This window comes from Salvelinus sp. IW2-2015, linkage group LG15 (assembly GCF_002910315.2).
Source record: "Salvelinus sp. IW2-2015 linkage group LG15, ASM291031v2, whole genome shotgun sequence".
Lineage (NCBI taxonomy): Eukaryota > Metazoa > Chordata > Actinopteri > Salmoniformes > Salmonidae > Salvelinus > Salvelinus sp. IW2-2015.
In genome coordinates, this window is record NC_036855.1 from 23,088,495 (window position 1) to 23,097,927 (window position 9,433).

A 9,433-nucleotide genomic window follows, 5' to 3' on the forward strand; every position below is an offset into this window, starting at 1 on the left:
GCCCCAGTTCTAGACTGCTCCTCTAACTCTTGAAAGGCCATGGCATACTTCCCCAGGCCATGTAGACAGCTCCAGGCGTTGCTTTTACACTCCCGGAACATCGCCCACGTCCTGGTACACCTCCAGCTCCTGGTGTGGTAGCCAGGGACTTGTCGTACTTCTGCACCAGTCTGTAGTGGCACCCAGGAAGCGTAAGCGCACGCCTCCATCCTGCGCTCCTTCATCTGAAACAAAGCACAGACAAGATCAGTGCATCAGCAAAATGAGCAACAGCAACAGTATTACATTTTACCACCCGCCTTTCAAAATCAATGGAGCGCGACTTACTACAGTATATCATGCTAATCTCTCTTACTGTATGCAGACAAAGTGGAGACCTATCCTGTGACTATGACTATAATCAGGACCTAGTGATTCACCTGTGAGCCAGCGAGCTGCTGCTCATAGAACTGGATAGCTCCGGTCACATCCTTCTTGCAGACAAAGATGTCCCCAGTTGCCCAGGGCTCTGAAGCGGGCCTGTGCATTATTAGAGACTGGGCTAGAGAGAGCAGTACTCTCACACTCCTCTGCCTTGGTGAAGTTACCCAGAGCTTTGAAGCCAGTCCAAGGTTACAGTAGGCCTTGCCTGGCTCAGCTTGTCAGCAGGTCCTTAGCCAGAGCAGGTCCTGCCATTATACTTGACAGCGTCTGTAGCTTCCCAGGCAGTAGTGGGCGTAGCCCAGTTGTGGCAGACTTCCCCTCACCTCCATTCCTGATCAGGCAGCGGAGTATGCTCGTAGTAGGGCACGGCTGGGAACTCTCCCAGCATGAGTTCCAGTGCCGCCTCTCTGACTTCCAGTCGCCGTTTGCAGTTGCAGCTGCAGGCCGTCGTGCCCCAGAGCCTGTAGGCCACGGCTAGGTCTCACCAGCGTGAGCCTGGAGCTCGTCCCATTTGACCATCGCAATTGAGCCAAGATCCTTCGGCCCCAACGCGTATGTAGGCGCATGTACTCACGCTAGTCAGCCTACCCTGAGTCGTACGCAACAGCCTGCAGCCACTCAAGACCGAAGTCGTTGCCCATGTACCTAGGCACCGCCTGCGAGCAGATTAGTCAAGCTCTCTGGGCGTGGAAGAGTGGTTGTGCAGTCTCAGGCAGGTTTCATGTCTCCTCTCATCTGTTATAGCCTTGACAGGGAGAGGAGAGAGGGAAGGAAGAGGAAAGGCAAGATTAATATCCCATTCACAGAAAATAGAATTCACTTCAAGTGCCTCATCAGACAGCCACATATGTAGAAAGCAACAGTCATGTTGGTATTAAAATATGCTTCTGCTGAGCCATCTGTTCCCTGATCAGGGAACACACTTCCACACAAAATATGTCATTAAAATTAAGCACAATCACACAGTGTATAAAGACATCAAAATGGAATCATTAGATTCTCTAAAGTCTTGATGATGTGTCTTGAAAGAATATCAGCCAAAACCAACCACTTTTCCGCAAGGACCAAACAACTGAGAAGGAGGAGAGAAGGAGACGAAAAAGAGAGAAGAGTGGGCCAAGAGCATTGAACTCTAAGCTAACAACTCTTCAAAACTGAGATGAGTGTACAAAATAAAAACAGAAAAGCTCTCCGGTATGCCCGCTGGCAATATTGCCTCATGACGCGTCCGCCCCAGCCCTAATCTTCTATAAAACGACAACCCCAAGTACCTACATCCAGAGAACCAGTGCTAACTTGCCACCCAAACCTATGCTTCCCACGTGCGCCATTGCCATCCCCATGACAACCGGCTGTCCGCCGCGACACATAACCAACTCACCCTCCCCAGCCACCTATCTATCGAAGCGCACCTTTCGTGATGCCAATGCCCACCCCTGAGTGCCTCCGGAGTTCCTTGTGTGGGAACCAAGAAGGGGACAAAGCCGAACGACGAGCACGATTTGTAGTTGCCTCCTTGCGTCTCGTCAGGAACCCTTGATGCTGCCACGTTGACCATTTAGCCCCGACACCTAGGTCCCTGTGCTTCTCACCTGTAACCTCGTCCTTTTCGATGTCGCTACCATAACCCAGCCATCCAGCTCAACTTGCCGCATGCAGAGGCTAAATAAACAGATGGTAAACAAGCCAACTGTAACACACCCCAAAAATGATCCCCTACTGGTGCATAGATGTGAAGCCCCCCATGTAATAGAGTCGTACCCAGCTAAAAGAACCCTTTCATGGCCCCCTATCCAGATGCGCTTCAGAGGTCAGTTGTGCCCCTGTTCCTGCTCCCCGCACTAGGCTTGAAGTGCGTCTCCAGTCCCGTGCTTCCAAGTCCAGGTTCGCCCCGCCACCAGGCGTGTCTTACAAGCAGCACTGCACTCCGCTACAAGCTAGACGTGCCTACCAGCCCTACACACCGAAGTGCTGCGCTTAATTTCTGCCCGGGTCCCCACCCAATACTCCCGCAGCGCCGAACCATCGTCTCCGCCCGGTCGCACCGAGCTCACCCAGTCTGCAAATCGCAGCGCGCTCACCACATCTCTCCCACGCAGCGTCACTCTCGTCTAGCCATCTCTATATGGCCAGCCCTATTACCGCCGCCGTCTGAGCCATCCTCTGATTCTCCCCCCAGTCTTCCCGCCACCGCCGTCCCTTCAGACCACCAATCTCCCGTTTGCCGAATCTGCCATGCCACTCCACCAACCGCCCCGGCCTGCGTCTTGAGGCTCCAACCGAACAGCTCTCCGCGTCCACGCCGAGAAGAAATGCACTGTATGCCAGCCTGGCTCCCATCCCGTTCTGAGCCACCTCGCGTCATGGCCGAATACCGCCATATAGCTATGCTCCACCCTCCGGTACCAGAGAGCCCTCTTCCCGAAGCCGTCAGAGCCGTTTAGATCATCAGGACCGCTAAGCCTTCGTCAGTCAGGATCGCACAGAAGCGCCAAACCAACAGATCTGCCAAGCCGCCAACCAGACAGGATCTGCCAGAGCCGCCAACCAGACAGGATCTGCCAGACCGCCAACCAGACAGATCGCCCACCGCCAACCAGAACAGAGATCTGCCAGAGCAGATCCATACCTGAACGAGGATCTGCCAGAGCGCGGAACAAGATCAGCTACCAACTTACGAATTGCCAGAAGCCTATCCACCTTACACAGAAAACAACAGGCCGCTAAAATATAGAGCTTACTACAGCAAGAACCAGTCGCCAGCCAATAGCTATATCATACCATATCAATTCCATAGCTCTGTCAATAGCCAGCCGTTACATGAGACCAACCGTGACCTAGCACCGCGTAACAGGGAGGACAGGAGAGGGGGGCATTTATGGGTTGTGGTGGGAACTTGATGGTGCCATTGGGATTAGCTACCACCATGTGTGTCACTGTTTTCTGACTTTTCCCTACCAGAACCTGCCACAGTACTGGCGCATGCAGAGGCTAAATAAACAGATGGTAAACAGCCAACTTAACAAACCCAAAATGACATGACTACTGGTGCTATAGATGTGGAGCCCATTAGAGTTGTTTGTTCAGTTAAAAGCCTTTCATGGGCCTCCCGAGTGTTCGCAGCGGTCTAAGGCACTGCATCGCAGAGCTAGAGGCATCCCTACAGACCCGGGTTTGATCCCGGGCACTGTCGCAGCCGGTCGCGACCGGGAGATCAATGAGGCGGCACACAATTGGCCCAGCCTCGTCTGGGTAAGGGGAGGGTTTAGCCGGCCGGGATGTCCTTGTCCCATCGCGCTCTAGCGACTCTTGTGGCGGGCCAGGCGCATGCACGCTGACACGGTGCGGCTGGCTTCTGGGTCAAGCAAGCAGTGTGTCAAAAAGCAGTGAGGCTTGGCAGGCTCGTGTTTCGGAGGACGCATGGCTCTCGACCTTTGCCTCTCCCGAGTCCGTACGGGAGTTGCAGTGATGGGACAAGACTGTAACTACCAATTGGATATCACAAAAAAGGGGTAAAAATAATATACATATATATATATAAAAATCAATTCATTAGGTCATTGGGATGCCTTACTAGCCAACCTGGACTCAGGGCTAGTTGGCTAACGTTAGATAGGCTAAGAGTTAAGGGTTGGCTAACATGCTAAGTAATTGCAAAGTAGCTAGGATCAGTAGTCCAGCTTGATTGTTTCTGTGTATTTCTGTCTCAAGGTTAGAGTGTCATAGCCTTACCTGGCCCAGTAACCACCAGGTCAACACCTGAAGGAATGAACATGCTAAGCATACTACAGACAAAACAAACAAGAGACAGTACAATTCTTTGTACAGATTGCTAGAAGGAATACAATATGGATAAGTAACATACTGTATAAAGAATTGATAAACTGTTACTAACACTTTTATAATGACAAATGGTAGCAAGAATAGGCTTTTGGCATTGCATGTCCTACAGTTACAGTAGACCTCACATATCAAGGACAGAGCCCAGGCCGTAGCCCCAGCCCCACGCAGCCACATCCCACCCCACCCCACCCCCACCCAGCCCACCCCAGCCCACCCCACCCCGCCCCAGGCCAGCCCACCCCACCCAAGGCCAACCACCACCAGCCCAGCCCACTCAGCCACCCACCCCCAGCCCCACACCACAGGCCAGCCCACGCCACGCCACGCCACCCCTTCCCAGCCACCCCATCCCAGCCCCCCCAGGCAGCCCAGCCCACCCCACCCCAGCCACACCCCAGCCCTAACCAGGCCACCCTAACCCAGGCCCCAGCCTCCCCCCCATGCCAGCCCAGTCCCAGTCCCAGTTCCAGCCAGCCTGGCCTCAAGAGCAGTGTTAATATGCGGAGGAGGACACTGACAGCCTTCTCCCTCCACAAAGTCATTGCCAGGTTATGTCTTCCGTTGGAGCTTAGCACACAGAGGGTATAATATGCCTGTTGATGTATACCAGCTAACATGGCCCCAGCCCTCACGCTGAGTCCCCTGCTGGAGGCTAAATTGGAGCTGGATCTGAGGCTAAGGCTGGGGTGGGGGCTGGGGAGAAGAAAGGCTAGAGTTGGGGCTGGGGGGCGGGCTGGGTAGAAAGGCTAGAGTTGGGTCGGGGGGGGGGGGGGGGGTCTGGGAGAAAGGCTAGAGTTGGGGCTGGGGGGGTGGGCTGGGAGAAATGCTAGAGTTGGGTCTGGAGGGGGGCTGGGGAGAAAGGCTAGAGTTGGCTGGGGGGGGGGCTGGGGAGAAATGCTAGAGTTGGGGCTGGGGGGGGGGGGGGGGCTGGGGAGAAAGGCTAGAGTTGGGGCTGGGGGGGGGGGGGCGGGGAGAAAGGCTAGAGTTGGGGCTGGGGCTGGGGGGGGCTGGGAGAAAGGCTAGAGTTGGGCTGGGGGGGGGCTGGGGGAGAAAGGCTAGAGTTGGGGCTGGGGTGGGGGCTGGGAGAAAGGCTAGAGTTGGGGCTGGGGGGGGGCTGGGTAGAAAGGCTAGAGTGGGGCTGGGGGGGGCTGGGGAGAAAATGCTAGAGTTGGGGCTGGGGGGGCTGGGGGAAGGCTAGAGTTGGGGCTGGGTGGGGGTGGGAGAAAGGCTAGAGTTGGGGCTGGGGGGGGGGGGCTGGGGAGAAGGCTAGAGTTGGGGCTGGCGGGGGGGGGCTGGGGAGAAAGGCTAGAGTTGGGCTGGGGAGAAAGGCTAGAGTTAGGCTGGGGAGAAAGGCTAGAGTTGGGGCTGGGGGGGGGGGGGGGCTGGGGAGAAAGGTAGAGTTGGGGCTGGGGGGGGGGTGGGGAGAAATGCTAGAGTTGGGGCTGGGAGAAAGGCTAGAGTTGGGGCTGGGAGAAAGGCTAGAGTTGGGTCTGGGGGGGGGTCTGGGGAGAAAGGCTAGAGTTGGGGCTGGGGGGGGGGGGGGGCTGGGGAAAGGCTAGAGTTTGGTGCTGGGGGGGGGGTGGGGAGAATGGCTAGAGTTGGGGCTGGGGGGGGGGGGCTGGGAGAAAGGCTAGAGTTGGGCTGGGGAAGAAAGGCTAGAGTTGGGCTGGGGAGAAAGGCTATGAGTTGGGGCTGGGAGAAAGGCTAGAGTTGGGCTGGGGAGAAAGGCTAGAGTGGGGCTGGGGAGAAGGCTAGAGTTGGGCTGGGAGAACAGGCTACGAGTTGGGCTGGGAGAAAGGCTAGAGTTGGGCTGGGGAAAGGCCTAGAGTTGGGCTGGGGAGAAAGGCTAGAGTTGGGCTGGGGAGAAAGGCTAGAGTTGGGCTGGGGAGAAAGGCTAGAGTTGGGCTGGGGGGGCTTGAGGTGAGTTTGGCGCCGGAGCTACACCTGGAGCCGGAAGAGATGAGGACCTAAGGCTATGCCGGGGGCCACACAAGGGGTCAGAAAACAATCTCTGTCTCCGCCAAATTGTAAGAGGATTACAAGAACCCCTGGGTCCCTGTTTGATAATAAATAATAGCATGTTTTGGGCCTCAGGTGGTAAATGCTGTTGGTACACAAACCAGGGGAATGATGGCGATTGGCTGGACAGATTGATAAGAAAGGGGTAGTGATAGATACACTGATTTCAAATGACCCCATCAAAAAATTCTAAGAGAGAGGAGGGATTGACTCCTGTGGACCCTGTTATGACCCTGTTATGGCCATGCAATTCACTCAGACTGCACAATAAGGTTTGTTATGTTACATACAGTACATAAACTAAACCCCAGAGCTTATATGAGTCTGCAGCTCCATCATTTCCATCTGCACAGTGAGCACAATGACTGTGAAAAAAGAGGAATCAAACAACAAGCAAAATATCCCTCACGCACCACACACACACACCTACTTTATCCCATTCACCACCCCGTATCAAAAGACATTAAAAGGCGGGCGATGCGTTGTCACTTTGCATTACACAGGCGCACAGTGTGAGAGGGAAATGCTGCAGTGATGACTTTGAGGGATGGTCTCTTGTTCTTACTAAATCACTGTGTCATTCTGTGCTGTGTGTGGAGGTCCACAGCAATGTGGAGCTGTCTGCTAGCTGCCTCTCTGCTGCTCTGCTCTGCTCTGCCCAGCTAAGAGGATTTCAGCAACAATGGAGTCTCTGCCACTGTGCCGGGGTGATACCAGGGATAGAAGAAAGATGGCCAATCACCAAGCAGCCATCGGCCCTGTCCTAGAATCCAAACTCTAGCCTACCCTCCATTCATATTTCAGTTAGCGCAACACTGTGTCAACACAAGGACCTGAAGAATGAATACAAAACAACATTTTCAATTGGTATGTACAAATTAATGGTCTAGAAAATTACAGGACCAATATAAAGTGGTTAGAGTGTAAAAAAGCAGATGCATAATTGCTTTCTAGACATTAACACTGAGTGCTGTGTGTGTTGAGACCTGTGGGAGGCGGTAGAGAGCTGAATCAGAGAAGGCAGACAAGGTACTGAGTAGGGTGGGGTGGGGTGGAGTGGAGTGGGGGTCTGCGTTTAGGCTTAGGTACCAAATCCTCACTCACAAACACAGACATCTCCCACGGCCCGACAGACACGCTGAGAGAGACAGGAAGGTGGAAGATAAAAAGAAAGGGGGATGGATAGATGGACGTGTGCTGAGTGGGAGGCCTGCCAACACAAGCACACACAGACAGGCCGCTGCACCCCTCCACCCCTCTGCCTGCCTGCAGGCCCAGCTGGGCTGGCTTCCTCTCCGCTCTCTCCAGCTGACCCGTCACTATCCTTCAGGACTGTTACACCTAACCCTGCTTAACCACAGCGAAACCTCTGTTACTTCTGAATCTATGATAGCTCTGGACAGTTATGTATCTAATCTTCAATGTCCAGAGCATTGAGCAAGACCCTTTCGTTTTATTGTGCCTCAGGTTTTCCGTTTAGTGAAGACTTCAAATTCCATGTTGAAGTTGTGGATGGGCTAAGGAAAAAATAATGCTGTTTCTGTGTTGTTAGAGTTAATAGTGACATAGTGAATGGATTCAAAATAAACACATACAGCTCATAGCTATATGTGGAAGGTGGGAGTGTGGGAGAATGTTGGAGCAGGCTTCCAGTCCAGTATTTGGCATTGTCTTCTGCCATGAGACTAGGCTGAACGGGGCCATGGAGAGGGGGAACTAACTGCTGCTTTTCCATGAACATGACAGTGGGCCAAGCAGCACAGATCTGCTACACTAGGAACTCTCTAGAAGAGGAGAAGGAGAATGGCATCCAATGTAACAATGTAATCACCTCAACCCCCCTCCCCTCCCTCTGTACATAGTAAAGTATATAGGAATCACAACCCCCCACCCCCCCCACCCCCCCTCCGTAACTAGTAACTAGGTTTCCATTTCAGTCCTTCCTGTCTGTGTGCCCTGAACCAGGCATAGCAGGATATATTTACCTGTGGAACATTAACAGCACGGCCCTGTTGGCCTAATGATCCTGAGAAAGAGCTTGAGATGACACCTCAACAGGAAAATACACATTTTATGTTGGTTTCCCTCAATACCTGTCTCCTTCCCTATGCATTCTTCCATTTCACTCTGCCCTGTTCCATTTGGCTGGATAAAATTTCCTCATAAATCCAGCCGCTGCCCTCGCTGTCCTGCCTTCTCCCTCCTCCTTTAAAAAACACTAGGCTGTTTCCAACGACAACCAACCTGAGATCTCTCCTCCCTGACTGCCTCAGTCTGCTGTCTGCACCAGACACATGGCTGTGTTCCTGTGTGAGCCATATAGCCAAACCCTGCAGGACTCCACAGAAGACTTTTCCTGTTGGGGTTAGGGAGAGTATACTAGGAAAGGCCTAAAGCCATTTCAACTCAGTTTCTCTCTCTCCCTCCCCTGAATTCTCCTGCCCCAGTGAGTAGTACACCCAGAACAGTGTTCTTCTATACCTCTGTTTTGTTGGACTCTGCCACTGGGCACATACATCAATTCAACGTCTATTCCACATTGGTTCAATGTAATTTGTGGAAAACACGTTGATTCAACCAGTGGGTGCCCAGGGGGTAAGTGCTGTTGTTTTGTTGTGTTTCCTGTTTGATTTAGCTTTGTCTCAGCATTAAGAGGTCCTCTGGGAACCAGGGTGAAAACAAGGAAAGTGATAGCTTAATTAAAACTGTTACCTCCGGCTTGTTAACTGATGGAGTCGCAATTTCTAATGACTTTTTTAGATGAAAAAAACGAAACAATGAGTAGTGGGTTCGAAAAAGAAAGAGAGAAGGGAGAGAGGAGAGGGAGGAAGAGAGGGAAGAGAGAGGGAGAGAAGGGTAAAAACAGCTTCCAAACAAACTTTTAAAAACCTCTTTGAAGTGAATTGCAGGAGAAAATATTGCAATTTAGATTCTGTTTCATGAATACAGAAATGTAGTGGGCTTTGACTACCAACAACGACGAGACAGCTGTACAGGGAGGAGTTGAGGGCACTCAGTGTGGTGTCAAGCAAAGAACCTCTCACTCAACGTCAACAAAACAAAGGATGACCGTGGACATCAGGAAACAGCAGAGGGAGCACCACCCTATCTACATTGAATGGACGTAGTGGAGAAGTTGGAAGTTTTA

The 9,433-nt window shown here is 52.8% G+C and overlaps 1 pseudogene; it reads right to left on the bottom strand.

The window, feature by feature from the left end:
* Positions 1-9,433, bottom strand: part of LOC111974036 (tetratricopeptide repeat protein 28-like) — a 378,056-nt pseudogene that overhangs the window by 33,864 nt on the left and 334,759 nt on the right.